This window comes from Arvicanthis niloticus, chromosome 24, assembly GCF_011762505.2.
Source record: "Arvicanthis niloticus isolate mArvNil1 chromosome 24, mArvNil1.pat.X, whole genome shotgun sequence".
NCBI lineage: Eukaryota > Metazoa > Chordata > Mammalia > Rodentia > Muridae > Arvicanthis > Arvicanthis niloticus.
The window spans coordinates 19,339,197-19,359,249 of NC_133432.1; the positions used below are offsets into that span (position 1 = coordinate 19,339,197).

A 20,053-nucleotide genomic window follows, 5' to 3' on the forward strand; every position below is an offset into this window, starting at 1 on the left:
ACACACACACACACACACACACACACACACACACTTTGCCATTTAAAACAGTGTCTTGTATAGCCAAGGCTGGCCTTGAACTTATCATCTAGCAGAGGATGACCCTTGGCGCATAATCCTCCTTCCACCTCCGAAGAAGGCTAGGATTTTCTCTAACAAATAATTCTACAGTCATGCTTTCTCCATCCCCCACCCCCACTCCATTCCCACACGGCCACAGTTATTCATATCCCCCACAGTTCAAAAATATTAAGTGGAAAATTCGAGAAACAGTAAGTTTTATTATTATAATGACACACTGCAGTATACTGTTACAACCGTTCCACTGTCTCGATGGTCGTTAATCTCTCGCTGTGCCTTATTGACCGATATGTTTGGGTGCTGGGGATCAAATCCAGGGACACTGAGCTGGGGGCTGGGCTCCAATTCCTCATTTGTAAATTAAGTTTTGCCCTGGCTCAGCAGAGAACAAAGTGTATGTAGGGTTCAGAATTCTGTGGCACTCCCCTCCCAGAGGGGTGTCTTAGAACACAACCCCATGAAAGAAGAGGTCATATTTTTTCCCACTAATCCAATAGGGAGATAACTAATTGCTGTTATTTTTTTTTTCTTTTACCTGTAAAATATTCCAGAAAATGTCAGGGTTGGGGTGGAGATGGATATACATAGTGGCTTCACCAAACAGAGAACTCAAATTCTCAAGAGACAGAAAAGATTCTCTCTCTTTCTCTCCCTCTCCCTCTCCCTCTCCCTCTCCCTCTCCCTCTCCCTCTCCCTCTCCCTCTCTTTCTCTCTCTCCCTTCCCTTTCTCCATCCTTTCCTCCCTCCTTCTTTCCCTCCCTCCTTCCTCCTCTCTTCCCTCTCTCCCCACAACTCAATGCTTGGATCTAATTTCTGCTAGCAGACAGTGGTTGTCTACCAAACCAGGAGATAGGTTCTATATGGCTTATCTAGCAGAACAAACTAACAGATGGTGTGCCTCAAGGTTCTTAGGCACAGAGCTCGGGGTAACAGGGGCAGAGGGGGGCATTTCCTGCCAGGGTCAGAGATCCCAATCTCATTAAATATTTACCCAGCTCCTATAATATGGAGGAGCAGGCGATATTAGACCATGTGCAGCACACACCCAAGCAAGACCCTGAATGACTAACCCTCAGCCATTTTCTAATACAGCACCAACCATGTGCATGTTTGTGTCTTTGGGGTTACAACTTCAGCAAAGAAATATCAAAGTCTAATTGTGGTCGTCAGTGGGATTCAAGATGAGGAAGCGATCCAAGAGCGTTTCAACATTTATTTCATACGCCTCTGCAAAACGTGATTTCTTTTTCTTTCTGGAGCATCTGTTGCCTTTGCAATAAGACAGGGTAAATTATTTAAAGCTGCAGGCACATGTTGCACTTCTGTGAAAGAGATGTGGATACCACAGCTTTTCCAACTCAGACCTGTGAACAAACATTTTAACTTTTTTTTTTCCAACTAACCAGGGACCCCTGATCTCTGTCTGAAGGAAAGTTTCCAACAGTGTTGACAGTCATGGTCTTTACAGGCTTATTATAAAACTCTACCCCTGAGAGAACCTAACACCTAATGATCATGAAGGCATGCTTAAGGTGACAGACTGGGACATGCCTCAGGGCTGAAGTGCCCACCCTTCTGTCAAATGAACATCCCCTCTCTGAGTCTCTGGGTCAAATTCAAGCATATAGAACACTTACTGTCTGGGTCCTTTCTTCAACAGCATCAGCATCCCCATCAATATTAATATCATCATCAATATCATCACTGATACCATCATCAGGATCATCACCACCATCACATTAATGTCACTAGCAACATCATTATCATCAATATCACCAGCAGCAGCACCATTGATACCACCGTCAATACCATCACCATCACTGTTATCACCACCAATATCGCCAATGTCCTCACCTCTATTGATATCACTATTGATACCTTCACCATGTATAGCATCACAATCATCCATATCATCACCATCATCCTCATATTGCCACCATTACTGCTGCCATCACCATCCCAGCAAGGCAATCATCTGCAGTGTGTTGTCCACCACGTGACATCATCACCTCTCCCGACATCATGTTGCTTGGAGTCCAAGGCTCACCGCCACACTATTTGATTCTGCCAGAGCCTCACCCCATGCCCTGCATAGGCAAGTTCTGTGCCTTGCTTTCTGTTTCACAACCCAAATACAAATGGAACAATGATGGCAGTCACTGCCTGGGCCAGCCAGTTGCAGGTTGAAAACCTGAGGCAGCGGCACAAATGACAGTTTACCTCTTCACTCCATTTCTTGGGTGCAGTGTAAACTTCCCTGTGTTCAGGCCACGCCTCTCTCTGCATGGGAAGCCTTAAACCAAATGCTATCCAATAAAATCGCTTTTCTTCTGAACTACTCTGCATACCTCAGTGGCTCCGGAGTAACGCAACCAGAACTGACTTCAGTGCGGCCCTGAAGATCCATTTTCTATGTCTTCTCACTTGTTCTGAGGAACACCGTGTCCCAACATACGGAGGTCATGCTTGTCTGAATGCTCCTTGTGCCACACTGACTTGTAACAACACTCAGAACACAGGGTGAACTTAAGAAATACGAAATGTGACTTTCAACCACCATTCTAACCTTGAGTTTGAAGTCCTAGAAAACTGGTCCTACTACCTCTCTCTGACCAGAGCTCCTAACAGACTGCTCCCGGTGCATCTGACCTCAGGACCTTTGCACAGCCACCTCCCAGGATGCTACCTTCTCAAAAGCATGGGCCACCTTCATTGTGTGCTCACTCCACCCTCTCATACCAAGGACATACAACTGGCACTCAACAAACTTGTCTTGACTAAACTGATGAACCGTGAAGACCACACACAGCCCTTATATGACACAGGAAGGAAGGACGGAGCTTCCAAAGGGCCAGAGGATCACTTACCACCAATCTCTACAGTCTCTGGACACAGTGGAAATCTTCCCGGTGTTGGATCTGATCAAATCGTCTTTAGCACCTGTGGTCTTCAGGTATGGCGGGTCATTTCTACAGAGCAGGAAAGAATACACGTAAGCTTCTGCAGGCAGAAGTGGCTCCATGTTGGTTTTCTGTTTCGTATACTTTCCTCCATACCCAAGGGACAAGGGAGTTAGAGGTGACGCTACTCTATCAATACCAGCTGAAAGTGTAACCTGGCTTACCATCTTCCCAACCTGGAACTTTCTGTATCTTCACCCAAACTTCCTGGTCAGCAACTATGACAAATAATAGAGTCCTGACAGAACTTTCCAGAAGGGTTTCATATAGATCAGGCTGGTTTGAACTCACTCTGTATCCAAGGATACCCTTGATTTTCTGGTCTTCCTGCCTCTACTTCCCAAGCACTAGGATTGCAGGCATGTGCCTCCAGCCTAGCATATATATGACGCCCAGTGACTAAACCCAGGGTCTCCTACATGCTACACAAACAGTTTACCAATGGAGACACATCCTTAGACACCTCTCCCAAACTCAGTGACCCTTGATTAGTTCTCCAGGTCCTAGACTCTGCAAGGAGGTAATTAGGGCTTGCTCTAGTTGGCTTTTCCTAAACTGTGCTTAAAAAAAATATGACCAGAGGCAACTTTGGAAAGGGGTTATCTGACTCACACTTTCAAGTCTCAGTCCAACTGAGAATGGCCCCCCAAAGGCTCATATGTTTGAGTACTTGGTCCCCAAATGGTAGAACTATTTGGGAAGGATTAGGAGGTATGGCCTTGTTAGAGGAGGTGTGTCAACTGAGATGGGCTTTAAGGTTTCTAAAGCCCAGGCCATTCCCAGTTACCTCCCCGCCCTGCTTCTCTGTCTATGGATCAGATATAAGATCTCAGCTACTGCTCCAGTGCCATGCATGCCTGCCTGCTGCCATGTTTCTTGCCATGACTGTCACGGACTCTAACCCTCTGAAACTGTAAGCTTCAAATAAACATTTTCTCCTACTATTTACCTTAGTCATGCTGTCTTATCGCAACAATAAAGGAGTGACTAAGACACCAACATGGGGGCGGAAATCACAGCAGAAACTCAAGCAAAACTGAAGGAGAAGCCACAGGGGAACTCTGCTTACTGGCTTGATCAGGAGTCCATGCTCAGCTAGTTTTCTTATAGAGCAGAGGTCCAACTTGCCTAGGGGATGGTACTGCCCACAGTGGACACACACACATCAATCAAAATAATATCTGGTAGACATGCCTACAATTTCATCTGATATTCTTTGGTTGAGACTTCCTCCTCCCACCTGAGTCTATGGTATGTCAAGCTGATGATAAAAGAAACTCACCAGCCCTGGGCTCATTACCTAGACTGAGCCGAAGGCAGCCATGTGTATAAGTCAACATGAGAGCCCTGCCCCTTGCCCTTATTATCAAGGCATGACTGATAATTTCATCATCCATAAAGTATCTCCATAGGCCAAATTAATTCATAAAAGTCAAATGAAAAATGAACCAGATACCAAGGAACAGAAATAAATCCCCAAGTGTTATGATCAAAAGGCTACCTTGCACTGTCTGATTAGAACCTTCATAACTGAGGAGAGGTTGGGAGGTTGCAGGTCCAGAACCTAATCATAATTTACCTTGGGCCATCTTTAATCCTCTTATAAATAGTCACTTATTACCTATCCATGTCATGGCAATCATTGAGAAATCCTTTCCTTCTACCAACCAAAAGGCTAAGAGTGACATCAGATAGTGACACCTGAGTCCTACGGCAGAGGTTTCGGGACTTCCATGTACACTCTGGATGTTTCCAACAATGAACTTGAAAAGTGACTGGCTTTCTGACTTTGTTACTATAAAAACTTCACAACATGGTTAGCAACAAGTAATTTAGGGAAGCTGAGTCTTTGTTCCCAGGCTGTGGTCTCTCCGAGATGGCTCCAGAATAAACTCTCTTATCCCCTTTGAGGTGAGAGCTGTGCTTCTGTGTTCACACCCCCGGATCCTCTGATTGAGACAGCGGATCGGACATTGCTTCTTTTTCCTTTTATTGTGCTAAAACAAGATTTTTGTTTTCAGTTCTCTAGAGTCAAGGGGATAAGGTGACAACTTGAATGGCCCTGGGTTTCACAAGTGACACAGGCAGGAATTAAAACAGGGAAAGTGACTGAAGAACAAAGACAGGCAGGCTTCATCTCAAGACTTCAGAATTGAAAACCCAGTCTGCGTGGCTGAGATCCAATTCACTTCAAAATAAGCAAGTGTTTGCCACGAGTCTCTGCCCTGCCTTGCAGTCCTGAGACCAGTGAGATCCAGTCGTTTCAGGGCTTGGGGTTGGTGGGGAAGGTGGAACATTCACGTATAATTGCAACTCGAGCTAGAATCTAATAAGATTAGGAGGATATGCAAAAGGATGTGTGGGGAGGCCGTCTAGACAGGAGAGTGAGCCTTGCTTTCTGGCGATATTTAAGGAGAGTACTCCAGATGCAGAGAGAACAGTCAGAGGCCAAGAGGTCACCATACTAGAAACAAAGAAACAAATCTGTCTGTGGGTGTTTCTCCCAGCTCCTAAGGTGTCCTGTACTTGAGTCACCCCACGTGAGCTTCACTAGGTACAAGACGAAAAATACCAAATTCATTAAGGGCTAATCCAGAGCACAAAGTCTCACTAGCGTAGCCCCGGAAGCTTCTGCAGCTCCCTGCCTGCCATCTAGACTGAGCCCACCTCTGACATCTACTAAGCTTTCTGGACTTCTCTCCAGGAGCAAGCAGCCTCCCTGAGATTGACTCTGCATTCAAACCAAACCTCCCATAGAAATAACTAAAAGCTTAAAACCGGAGCTTCGATGATGTGACCCAGTGGTGAGAGATGAGCTCCCTCCCTGGGACCCACATAGTAGAAGGAGAGAATCAACTCCTTAAAGCTGTCCACAAGGTATCCGAAGCACAAGTGTGTGTGCGTGTGCGTGTGCGTGTGTGCGCGCGCGCAAAAGGCCTTCTGTATTGCAGAGAAATGTGTGTTGGGGCAGGGACAGCAATTCAACTGGGCATTCCAGCTAGGCTTGTTGACTTTTGATGTTCCCTAACAGAAGGGAGGGTCCTGGGACCCTCGCCTGAACATCCAGCCACTCTTCCCAATCAATTGTATGTGATTCTGCCCTAATTGTATGTGATCGATTGCATCCTCTCGAGAAGGAGCTAGAGGATCTAAGGGAAATTCTAAGGAGGGGAGTCGGCACCACTGGGCAATTGCGTAAGCAATAACACCAGGTATAGTGTAAATAATAAGTATTAATATGTGGATTGAAGATACAATTACAATGAGAGGTGATACATAACTCCAGGAAAAGCTTTATTTGCAGGGGGAGGGCAGTGTATAAGGCAGGGTTTCTCTGTGTAGCCCTGGCTGTCTTGGAACTCACTCTATAGACCAGGCTGGCCTTGAACTCACGAGATTCACCTGCCTCTGCCTCTGGAATGCTGGGATTAAAGGCGTGCGCCACCACCTCGTGACTGAACTATACAATGAACTGCAATTCCTGCCACTGGCTGGGTCTATAGCTAACATGTCACATGACATCAGCTACAATGATAACTGTTGCCTTGAGCAAGATAGCCACTTGAGCATGCGTGTAGGATGTGGGGAGAAACAGCAAACCCCTCATCTCTTCAAGAGCTTCCCAACCTCACCATGCCTACATTTGAGGCAGGTAACTCTCAGTAGACGACTGAGCAGTGACCCTAAAACCAGATGCAGCCAGCTCTCCCTCTCACGAGACACGTTATCCCCAGAAAGACAAAATTGTCCTTGCCAGAGAATCGCTCACCTAGCATAACACAAAGTGACATTGTTTTATTTATAAAATTTAATTAGTCAAAAAAAAAAATTAGCAGTATAGGGCCCGAGGGACAGCTCTCAGCACGTGTTGCTCTTTCAGGGGACCAGGATTTGATTCCCAGAACTCACATTTCAAATAAATAAATAAATAAAATAACAGGGGGAGGAGCACAGTAGTGCACACTTGGGATGCCTGTAGTGGAGAGAGACAAGCAGCAAGGGTTATAGATTCTGAGGATCACCTATGGTTGCCCTCTTGCTGCCATACACACACATACACATGTGAGAAATCAATTATTATTATTATTATTATTATTTTAAGTACAAGGCTGGGGTAAGGGCTCACAAAAAAAATGTGAGGACCAGAGTTTGGATCCCCCGAACTCACATACATGCTTACAGCCCCCCTGTAATTCTAGCACACCGGATCAAGGGATCCCTAGAACAAGCCAGCTACCAAGCTCTGGGTTCAAGTCCTGAAACCTGGAAGGTATACCATGCCTATTTTGGTCTCACACCTTCCTCAAAACCTAAGGTGGAGGGCAGTGAAGAAAGACAGCCAACAGCAATGTCTGGCCTTGACATGCAAGCCACAGATGCAGGTGCTCCTACACGCATGCACACACACCACTCATGCACACATATCCAAAAATGCATACATATACTACAATGCACATACACACACAATGCACACCCAATACACATGCACACACACAATGCATGCACACCACATGAGCACACACACCATAATGGACATACAACACACATGCACACATACTGCAATGCACACATACACAATGCACACACACACACACACACACACACACACACACATACACACACACGCATACACACACACACACACAAGAAAATGCATCAAAGTGCAGCCCTCCAGTGCAACACTTTGCCTGGCAGAAATGTGTCAGGATGTCATCTGAGTTCTTCATTAGAATACCAAACACCCTAGTCTCTCCCCCCACCCCACCCCACCCCCGCCGCCACATGTAGCTCTTGGGGACATCACACTTTCTCAAGAAAACCATTAAGAATAAACAAGATGACAGAAATATCATTCCAACCTACAAGTTACTGGAACTTTCCCCAAGCCTATGATTTTTTTTCTTTTTCCATTTCCAGGTATGCGATATGCCTGTTTCTATATGCATGTTTAACATGTGTACGGGCACGCTTATGGGGAAGGGTGTAGATGCACGTGTGGCAGCCCAAGGTCAGTGTCTCTTCTACCTTATCCATTAAGGCAGTGTCTGTCAATCAAACCCAGAGCTCACCGATACAGCCAGACTTGCTAGCCACCCACTTGCTCTGATGATCTCCCATCTCAGCCTTCTAAGGCTGGAATTATGGGTAGGCTGCCACACCCACCCATCACTCATGTGTCTTCTGGGATCTAAACTCTGCTCCTCTTGTTTGCTTGGCAAGTTCTTTAACCACTGAGCCATCTCCTCGGGGCCCCTAACCCTATCTGTTACTAGACCAGCAATTCCTAGGTCCATGGTACATTTTATGAACTTGGGGGACGAGGGGGGCGGGAAACTCTGCATAGAATAAGTCAAACAGACTCTCTGATATCATTCTGGTTCCTGTGCGAGGTCTAATATCCCACACGGCTGGCTGGATAGTCTGCTCATGGCTGTGAAGCATGGGAAACCGCTCTCTGAGGCTTCCTGTGAGCTAGGCTTATTAATTCCAAAGTGGTCCGGCTGGAAAACAGCTTTGGGAGGACGTGCGTGGCAGAACGGAGCACGGAGCTAGGCTATCACTTCGTGCCGAGCTTTAATTAACTGAGCTGCGTGGGGAGATGGGAACAGAAGGCATGATTAATTGATGTACCTTTTACTGCGGCCATCAAATGCTGAGCCACAAATACAAACAGGAGCCACCTGCTCAGCTCTGTAAACAGGACCGCTGTGGGCTAGAGGGTTCCTTCCACCACAAGGACCGGTCTGTTTTCTTGGATTTACCCCAATGTCTGGGGCAAAATAAACTACCCTCGCCTCTTAAGCCCCGGCATCTGCTTCCCACTAACACTGGACTATATAAACAGGAAATGCTGTGATTCTCCTGAACATTTTTCTAATTCTATTTGCCCTCTAAACTCTTCCTAGGGTTAATCCTGGTCTCATCAGCTGGGCTTAAAACTTGAAAATCATTGTCCCCAAATAGAAAAGGAAGCAGACAAAAGACTTTCTGCCCAAGGATGTAATGTTTAAATAAGCAAAGACAACGAACAGCAGTCTCAAAAGGAACAGTTTCCAAGGACTGGTAGCATGTAGTCTTCTATGGTCTACCTGTATGTCCATATTACCCTTGGTGACACAGGCGGGTGAACACCTTCCTTGCAATGTATTCCATGAGCTGATCCCTCCAGGTCAAAGATCTCTCCTGGGCTGACATCAGCCTGGGGACAGATCTAGAGCTAAGTCCACAGATCATAACCAAAATTTAAACCATAATTAACAGCCCCGAGGATTTGGAGGCGTGAGTTACATGTGTAGGCTGGAAAGTCCCCCCACTGGGTCCAGAAATACTTCTTACTTCCAGCCATAGCCCACAGGGAGGCTGGTCTTTCTGTCTGTCCAGCTAAGTGTAGGCTCAACCCCCCAACTGGCTCGTCCCATCCCACAGAGCAGGTACTTACAGGATCTGGGATCAGTGACTCCCCCAGGCCGGCCAGGCCTCCCCTCTAGCACTCCCTTGCTCACTGGTCTCTCCCAGCTCCAACCCTGGCTGCTCTGCTCAGCTCTGCATGGGGCTGGAAGACTGTTTACTTATTCATGGACAGCCCCAGGCTTAGGAGTGGCTTTGTGTCAGTCAATAGAGAGGAAATTCAATCTGTAAATGGGGGCTGCCAGCACTGGGCATATCTGTCAGGGTGAGTCACACAGACAGAGACACCATGGAATCTCGTGTTTCCACAATAAGCAGGAACCAGAAGACACTGCTTTTCCTACTCTGTCTCTCCTGTCTCTTGTGGTTCCCTCATCCCACAGGGCATACAGTTCTGAGAACCTATGGAACTGTGGACATACAAAGCCCCAGTATTGGGTCTCACGTGTATCAAAATATACTTCATTCTGAAGATGGTAAGAAAAATGAAAGATATGGAATGGGACCCCCAAAATTCTGTATTCATTTATCTTTAAACCTAACGCTGTTTTATGTAGTCATTTTTGTTTGTTTGTTTGTTTGTTTTGAAAGATAGAAAAATCATAAGTTGATCCCCTGAACCCTACTCTTAAAAGCAAAGACATAAAAACCTGTAAGTCAAACACTGTGTTGCCTCAGTCCCAGGAAATTAGCTGACCATTTGAACAGATGGCCCTAACTAAACAAACCTTAAGATTCATGGTGTCAGGATGCTATGGGCCCGGGATTAGCCTGGCCGCACTTTGAACTAACAGCCCTGAGACAGTTGGTGCCAGGATGCTAAAAGTTTGAGATAAGCTTGACCCCCTTGAACTGGAGCTCATGATATATAGTGTGAAACTACTTCGAAATAGCCAATTATAAAGTGACACACCATGCATCTTAGGAATTTGAGATCAAATGTATCGATGACCTAGTGACCTGTTCCCCCTCCTTCCCCCTTCCCTAACTCCACTCTCAGCCTTCCCCCTTCCCTAACTCCACCCCCACCTAGTTTGTAGATTCACCCTTAAAAGCTGTAAAGTTCTTTTGTTCAGGCTGCTGAATTCCGCTGCCCCTGCGTGGGCTTGAAGGAAAGACAGCCCTGGCTAGCCAGTAAACCTCTTGCGATTTGCATCAAGTTGTGTTTCTCGTGAGTGATTTGGGGTGCGTCTGCAGTTCTCCACGGATCAGTGAGGTCCTTTTCATTTGGGTTTTACAGTTTGTTTGGGGTTTTATTTGTTTTGTTCTTCAACATAGGGTTTTTCTGTCCAGGATATCTCTGGCTATCCTAGAACTCACTCTGTAGACCAGCCTAGCCTCAAACTTGGAGATCTACTTGTCTCTGCCTCTAAAATGCTGGGATTAAATGTGTGTGCCATCGCTGCCATCATCCAGCTAGGTCTAATTTCTTTTTAAATGTCCAAAAATATAACCCCACCCCTGCCCCTTCACTGCTATTGTTTTACATTTATCAAGTAATTACAGTCTTCTGGGAAGTGGTTCTTCTTGTCTCCGCCATCTCACCCCTTGGAAGTTCATTCACTGTGACCGAGTCACACACAGCCTAGGGCCAGAGATGGGACACTGTGTTCAAAGCTGTCTCCATCCCCAGGAGGCATCCGGCTCCTCAGAAGTGCCGGAAAGCATTGTTGAATTAAAGACTTTATGTCTTGTGTTTCCACTTGGCCGTGAATGACAGAGCATTAACAGTAAAAATTGAAAGCAAGATAAAACCTTCCCCCAGGAAAAGGAGTCAGACTGCTCCGAGCCCTAGAGAGGCATCAATAAAGTAATCACAGAGTTCTAAAGACACTTGTGGGCTGCTGAAATAGCCGAGTGGGTCAAGTGCTTGCTACGCAGCCCTGATGACATGAGTTCAATCCCAGAACCTGTATAAAAGTGGAAGGAGAGACCCAGGCCCACAAAAATGTTGTCCTCTGTTCTCCACATGCACACTACAGCACACAAACATCACATTGCACATATACAAACACACTGTCTTAGTTAGGGTTTTACTGCTGTGAACAGATACCATGACCAAAGCAAGTCTTATAAGGACAACATTTAATTGGGGCTGGCTTACAGGTTCAGAGGTTCAGTAAGGACACTTACAAGCTCCCAGTACTTCAGGAATCCTCTGCTTTCCACTGCTGCTTTCCATCTCAGGCAGAGCACAGAGATAGGTCCTGAATGGCATGCGTCCCCTCCACAGCCAATCTCTAACAACCATCATCTAAGGCTCCAGGAACTGTGTAGCACCAGGACCTATATAGGCCTGTCTGTCATGGTATTTAAGCCAACGAGGAAGATGGTGGAAGGGCCCACCACTGGAATTGCCACTGTCACTTGAGAAGAGAGCTTGCAGAGTAGAGAGCTGGACCCCTGGGATGATGCCTGCCCAAGTGTGGCTACCCAGCAGCCATGCCTGGAGTCTAATTAAATGCCTTCCCACCCAGGAGCCACTCCATCAGGTTAATCATCTTACATGACCATTAATTTCACTGCCCCTAAAAGCCTCTGACAAAATCACGCGGCTCTGTCGCAGGCTAAGCCCAATTACTTCTCTCCAAACTGAAAGTCAGTGTGTGGTATTTATTTTTTCTAAAGTAAAATAATTTGGGAATTCTGCTCTTCATTCCTAAGGCTGATGATTAATAAAGCTGGGACAATAACGGTAGCCAGCATGGTGAGTGTCTACTAAACCCTAAGCCCTGTGCTCTGAGCACCTTGACCAAAGTGTCGCAAGGAACCCTCAAAGACCCATGAAGCCGGCACTGAAACCGCCTCTGTGTATGTTACAGATGGAGAAACTGAGGCACAGCTCAGCAGGAGAGGTTTTGAGATCTTAACTTGGCCAGTCTGGACATGTGTAGTCATGAGCTTCTGATTCCCCCAAAAAAGATACAGGTGGCTGGTAGAAACCATGGAGAAGGGGATGGTTGATGTTAGCTATCTGTTTCCAACAAAGTGTGTGTGTGTGTGTGTGTGTGTGTGTGTATGAGAGAGAGAGAGTATGATGATGATGATAATGATGTGTGTGTGTGTGTGTGTATGTGTGTGTGAGAGAGAGAGAGAGTATGATGATGATGATGATGTGTGTGTGTGTGTGTGTGTGTGTGGGAGTGTGAGAGAGAGAGAGAGAGAGAGAGAGAGAGAGAGAGAGAGAGAGAGAGAGAAGCCTGGCAGTGGTGGCGCACGCCTTTAATCTCAGCACTTGGGAGGCAGAGGCAGGCGGATTTCTGAGTTCGAGGCCAGCCTGGTCTACAGAGTGAGTTCCAGGACAGCCAGGGCTACACAGAGAAACCCTGTCTCGAAAAACAAAACCAAACAAAACAAAACAGAAAGAGAGAGAGTATGTGTGTGATATGATGTGTGTATAAAGTGTGAGTGTGGTATGTGCTATGTATGTGACATATGCAAGTGTGTGATATGGGTGGATGTGTGGTGTGTGTGTTGTGTATATGTGTACTTGTATGTGTGTGTGTAATGCGTGTGTTTTTATGTGTTATGTGTGCATGTGTGCCAGTGCATGCATATGTGTGTATAGAGTATGTGTGTATTTGCATGGGTATGCACATGTGCAGGTGCGTATGTGTGTGTGTTTGCATGTGTGCAGGTGCATGTATGTGAATATAAGTTAGGTCAGAATGTAAGTTGATGTAGGGTTTTTTCTTCATTGTTCTTTGACTTCTACAGTGAAGGTAGAGCATTCGGTAACCTCAGAGCTCACTGTTTGAGCTAGATTGACCAGCCACCATTCTCCAGGGACATCCTGTCTCTGCCTCTCCTACACTTGACTGCCACACCTGCCTGGCACTTACATAGGTGCTAGGGATTTGAACTTGAATCCTCACACCCACATAAAAAGCACTTTACCCACTGAGTCTTCTTCCTAGCCCCTGTCTTTGTCAATATTAAAGTAAAGAAAAATCAATACCGTAAAATGCCAGGAATGTTATACAGTGAAGATTGGACAGGCATACCCAAAATGGGGTTAAATAAAGTCATCATGGCCCTCTTGGTACCCAGAGTGAAGGACAACATGGGAGTCACTGTAACTCACCAGGCCCCTTATCAGCTGGGTTCAGTGATGATGCTGAGCCATGCTGAGCCATGGCATCAAAATCTGAGCATGATAGAAAGTGAGATGCTCCTCCATTCTGTCCTGCATGGGTACCATTCCAAAGAAAAGGCTGAGAAACGAGGCCCTTGACATCACCTGATCCTCAACTCAAGGACAGGCCTCAGGGGTCAGAGGAAGAGTCCCTGTGACAGACAGGACAGATATCAACCAGATGCCACCCATAACATGCTTTGGAAAAAAACCCTGGCACTGCTCCCTGCTGTTAAATATTGCTTTGGGTTCTGGTCTGTGTCACCTACAACAGAAGGCCCTACCTTAACCTCAGAACCAGTGGGACTTTGTGCATAAGAACAGGCCTCTGTGGTACTGGTTTGGAGTCTTGAGACCCAAGAGGTAGTATGGCCCTACAAACGGAATGCTGGAAAGTGAGTCTCAGAAACAGGAGGAAACCGGACTTCAAGTATGATCATACAGCAGGGTCTACTCAGGGACACTGTGTCTGCTGGGGGACTTGGGACCTAGCCCTTTCTAAGACTTTTTTTTTTTTTTTTTTTTTTGGAATGGTACCCAGCAGGACAGTACTGAGGAGCATCTGACTTTCTATCATCTTCAGATTATGATGCCATGTCTCAGAATGGCTCAGAAGCAGCACTGACCCTAGCTGACACCTCTTAAGACCCAACAGCTAAGAGCTGCACTCTTTGGTAGTCATTAAGCTGGTAAGATAAGCCTGGCAAACACACAGGGGTGAAGGGTTACCTATGCAAGAAGCAGATGCTGAGAGCCTGTATCCAGACACTGCCTCCTCCTTTAGAGCGCTTCTGATCTCTATATCTGTCTGCATTCTCCCTCAGGGTCTGAGGGTCTCTGCACTGTCATAGAAGAGCCCAGGACTTGGAGAGGGAGGGAGGGAGGGAGGGAGGGAGGGAGGGAGGGAGGGAGGGAGAGAGAGAGAGAGAGAGAGAGAGAGAGAGAGAGAGAGAGAAAATATAGGTGCAGCAGGTTTCAAAGGCCTTGAGGCAGGATCCCAGTCACCCTTCTAAAACCACTCACAGGCAGAAAGGACTCGCCTGTTTTGGTGTGCACTATGGTCCACCCTGCAGGAGAAGGCAAGGAAGTGAAGAAGCAAGCCAATTTCCTGAAGCTACACAAGGGTCTGAAGCCAGACTGGAAGATGGGGGAGGTAGATGAGACACACCTACGTCCTGAGCTGTGATCTTAATGACTGACAGCTTGGCTTATTTTTTAATTTATTAGAGCAGATAGAGCAGGTGTGTGTGTGTGTGTGTGTGTGTGTGCATGTGTGTGTCAGTGTGTATGTGTATGTATGTGCATGTATGTATGTGGTGTATGTGTGCATGAGCACATATGCATGTGCCTATGTGTGTACACAAGTGTGTGTCAATGTGTGCATGCCTGTGCATGGGTCAGTGTGTATACATGTGTGTGTGTTAGTGTGTATACAAGTGTATGTATGTGTCAGTATGTGTATGTGTGTGTGTGTGTCAGTGTGTGTGTGCATGTGTGCAAGCATGTGTGCATGTATGTGTGTGTCAGTGTGTGTGTGTGTGTGTATGCCAATGTGTGTATGCATGTGTGTCAGTATGTATATGGGTACATGTATGTCAGTGTGTGTGCCTGTGTGTGTCAGTATGTGTGTCAGTACATGTATGTCAATGTGTGTGCCTGTGTGCATCAGTGTGTGTGCATGTGTGTGTCTGTGTGTCAGTGTGTGTTCATGCATGTGTGCATGTCAGTATGTATATGTCAGTCTGTGTGCCTGTGCATGTGTGTGTCAGTGTGTGTATGTGTGTGTCAATATGTGTCAGTGTGTGTGTGCATGTATATGTCAGTATGTACATGTGTGTCAGTGTGTAAGTGTGTGTGCCTGTGTCAGTATATTTGTCAGTACATGTATGTCAGTGTGTGTGACTGTGTCAGTATGTGTATGTGTGTGTCAGTATGTGTCAATATGTGTGTACATGTGTCAGTGTGTTTGTGCATTACATGTGTGTCAGTGTGCATGTCAGTGTGTGTGTCAGTGTATGCATGTGTGTGTTAGTATGTGTATGTCAGTGTATGTGCCTGTGTGTTAGTATGTGCATTGTATGTGCGTATCAGTGTGTGTGCATATGTGTTGTCAGTATGTTTATATCAGTGTGTGGGCATGTGTGTCAGTGTGTGCATTGCGTGTGTGTATCAGTGTGTGTGCATGTGTGTTGTCAGTATGTTTATATCAGTATGTGTGTGTGCAAGTGTGAGTGTGTCAGTGTGTGTGCATGTGTGTAACCCAGGTTGCACGCTGCCTCAAAATCTAACTGCACATGGACCCTGACTCTGCATAGCCCTGATTCATTAGCCACTTAAGAAAACTAATATTACAATAAGTCCCCATGGATGAGGGAGGGTTAAAAGCCTCAGTATCTCAAGGGGTCTGAAGAGCCAGTTCAAATTAATTTGCCTGAATTACTGTGCCTGTGTGTCAACTTAGCTGCCGACTATGATATACAGGGGCCAGAGGCTTTGTGTAGAGCTCAAAACCAAGGTCCTATCATGGGCGCTCTGGAGAGTCAGCACAGCGAACAAGAACATGAGGAAACTGGAGGCCAACAATGCACCCAGGGAAAGCGTGGCCTGGGCCATCAGGACGGAAAGCCCTTCATCCTGTGCGCTCTGCATCCTGGGCCATCAGGACGGAAAGCCCTTCATCTTGTGCGCTCTGCATCCTGGGCCATCAGGACGGAAAGCCCTTCATCTTGTGTGCTCTGCATCCAGCCTTCCTGCACCCTGAGCCTCACATCTCTGTTCTCAGTACTGGCTGGACTCGAGACTCTATTCACCATACAGACGCTCTCCTGGTATGCAAGCAGGGCCAGTGTGGATTTTAGGATTGGGCGTAGCTGCATCCTTCTAAATAGAATTAAGAGAGTGAGCCCTTCCATGTTTGCCTGGCGCCAATCTGAGGGTCACAAATGTCTCAGCTGTGTGATGGAAACAAGCTCAGAGACAATGGAGTATTCCCACACTGGATCATTACAGACAGACCTCTGTTAGAACTAGGATAGCCTTCTGTACCACACACCATTCAAAGCTAGAGGCAAGAGCCTTCAAGGATACCTCCTGGAAAATGAAGGAACATGGTCTCACAAGAGAAGAAGCCACTGAGGGCCACACAACTCATTGTCACAGAGCCAGGATCTGAGCCCAGAGCACGGACTCTGCAGTCAGCAGGGGCAGGGGTGAGGGCACCCTGAAGCAGGGGTGGGGGCACCTTGAGGCAAGGATGATGGACATTTTGAGGATCAGCCTTGGGTTGGTCCCCAGCCTATTCTTCCACAGCCTGGGAGCCGATAGGATCCCATGGAACACACAGGATATATGCACACATGCATGCATATGTGTATGAGCATGTGCGTGTGCACATACACACACATGCATACACACACACACACACACACACACACTATTGTATAGGAAAGCTACAGGGTACCCCAAAATATAAGCAGTGATTGTCATGGAGCAGACATAGCTCTAGTTGGTATTTATTTCTATCTTATATGTGTGGGTGTTTTGCCTGTGTGTGTGTGTGTGTGTGTGTGTGTGTGTGTGTGTGTGTGTGTGTATTAATTATACTCTATACTTTACATGAATGTCTGGTGCCTGAAGAGGACAGAAGAAGTCACTAGATCCCCTGAAAATACAGTTATAGATTATAAACTGACACATAGGTGCCAAGAAGCAAACCTGTGTCCTTTGAGAAAACAGGAAGTGCTCCTAACCACTGAGCCATCTCTTCAGCCCAATGTCTATATTCCTTTGTATCTGTATCTGAATATTCTGTAATAAGCTACAGATGTGGGGAAAAAATGTTTTCAGTACTATCAGAGGGTGGAAAAGCCTTGTGGGCTGGTGACAAAAAGAAAGGCACACCACCCCGAGAGAGGCCTTTGGCTGCTCACCAAATGCCTTCGAAACATGCCTTGACTTCAAAATTCTATTCGCATTCATTTGTTTGAAGGAAAATACTGGGTGTGATCAAATCACCCTTTCAAACTATGCATGGAACATATCATTTCAATGCATAATATTAATAACCATGACGATTTAAACAAAACTATGCTAACAGATCCCAAAACACAACTCAGTCACAACTTCTACACAGTCCAGCAAAATAAGACCCCAGCTATACACACCATCATAGGGACAGCATCTTGGCTGGATAGGCATATGGGCGACTCAAATGTTTTCAAGATACTTTTTCTCTAATAAAGTAAAACTGTTGACATTATCACACACACACACACACACACACACACACACATATATATATATATATATTTTTAATGGGGCTTGGGAGATGGCTCAATCAGTAAAGAATTTGCCACATAACCATGAGGACTCCCAGAGTTTTGAACCCCCAGAACCCCCAGAAAAAAGCCAGATGGTAGATGGTGAGGTAGCTCAGTGGTTAAGAACACTTGATGCTCTTTCAGAGGATCTGGGTTCATTTCCCAGCAACACATGTCAGCTCACAATCACCTTCAGCTCCTGTCCCAGAGGGACAAGGACACACACACACTGGTGAAACACAAATATACATAAAAACTTCTTAAAAACATCTTTTAAAGAAAAATCTTAAGCCAGACACATCTGCACACCTCTGTAACCCCAGTCAGCACTAAATGGGGGCAGATACAAGAAAAGCCCTGGAATTTGGTGGCAACTAGTCTATTCTTGTGGGCAAGTTCTAGGATCGGTGAGAGAATCCTCTCTCAAAAACATTAAAAAAAATAAGGTAAAGAATAATTGAGCAAGACGTCAAATGCTGACGTCTACATTTCACCAGCACACGCGTGCACACAGACACACACTTACTCATATGACAGAACACACAGTGATTGCTGGTCCCAAGCATCATGAGTTAAACATTATGGGATCCTGGAGCTGCGTCTAACACTGGTTCCATGATAACACGTGGGGATGACGATGCTCTGTGAACTTCTAATTTAAAAGCCGGAGGAACAGGACCCTCGTCTCTAGGTTTGCAGACCCTTTGCAACAGCTGACAGATTCCATTAGAGTGTCTGGAGTCTGGAGAGAAGAGACAGCTGGGAGAGCATAGCTGAGGGGAGCAGCGCCATGCTAGGATGTTAACGCTAGCCCATCTCTGCCCCCAAGTAAGGTGCTGATATCTCAGGTCCCCTGCAACATGCCTTTATGCTCCCTGAAAGAAGAGAGCACCGAGGGTGCTCCCGCCTGGCTGCCATCAGATGCGGGGGTCCACACACATGCACATACATGGACACACGTTTGTACATCATTGGTTAGAACATGTCACATGAGCCACCCAGGCCCAGGGACTTCTAGGAATGTGGTCCTCCTCTGAGAAACAAACAACGAACCCAGGCCAGTAGAAAGGGTGGGTTTTAATGCAGAGACAGAACACGCACACTGGAGGAGAGACACTGGCAAGTGTCCATTACCAAACACCCTCCAGCCTCTGCGTCTGACTTTCTCAGTCTGGCTGTGAACAAGGCCGCTGTTTCCCAAGTGCTGGGGTTAAAGGCATGTACCACCATGCTTGGCTCTTAAATTCTCAAATTTCTTGTACAAGAGAATATCTGGTCCTTGTCTTTTATGTCTGGCTTATTTCATTGAACACAATATCCTCCAGCTCCATTCACTTAAAATGCACCCACCCATGGCTCCCACAGCAGAGTGGGGGCCAGGTGATAGAGAGACCACCGCCATCTTCCACCCATGGGCCCAGGAGAGAGTGTATAGCTAGAACTTAATAGGACAGACATCAGAGAGGACAGAGGTTGCAGACAGTACACCATGGAAGCTCAGATACCAAACACAGAGACATGTCAGCACGGAGGGACAAACACACTGATTTCATGGCTCAGTGATAAAGATCCCCAGACTACTGTGACAAGAAGGAGCCAACCATCTCTGCTGTCAGCACCAGAACCAAAGGATCCAGCAGGCATCTGGCAAGGTGTTCAGAAGGCAGTTTCTGCCCCCCTCTGGGCTAGGTGCTTTCTGGAGACCAAGCTTATCCCCTCCCCCAACAGCCAGCTGCCAATGCCATTCTTAAAAATCCTTCAGGGCACATTTGAGCATCTTCAGCGGTTTGTGCGCCATCCGTCCCCCGGCTCTGCAGCCCTAAATAGACTTGCTTTTAACAGCACATCTGTGCTGCTTCTACTTGAAGCAGCCCTGAGTCTCAACAATCAGCTCACAGCACGTCATCACCGGCTCCGTGGGTTCAACCCAGAGGTTTTCCCACATCTTACAAGCCATGGTAGGGGGAGGCGGAGTCTCCCATTCCCTGCAGCAACACAAGCTTGTTTATCCAAAGAGCACCCTCCTGTCTCAGCATTAGACACCCAATGGGGGATAAAAATGCTGCTTTCCAAACCCTGCCGACAAAGTGCCCGCCTGTTGGCTCAGGGATAGAAAGACACTCTGCAGCTTCCCGGGTTTTCTGCAAAAG

The 20,053-nt window shown here is 46.5% G+C and overlaps 1 protein-coding gene across 7 annotated transcripts in view; it reads right to left on the reverse strand.

Annotated features, from left to right (window-relative positions):
• Positions 1 to 20,053, reverse strand: part of Rimbp2 (RIMS binding protein 2) — a 192,793-nt gene that overhangs the window by 131,654 nt on the left and 41,086 nt on the right. For all 7 annotated transcript variants that reach the window (XM_076922982.1, XM_076922988.1, XM_076922987.1 and 4 more), the window contains exon 2: positions 2,949 to 3,050. The gene's annotated coding sequence lies outside the window, so the exon portion shown is untranslated. The remainder of the gene's footprint in view (positions 1 to 2,948; positions 3,051 to 20,053) is intronic.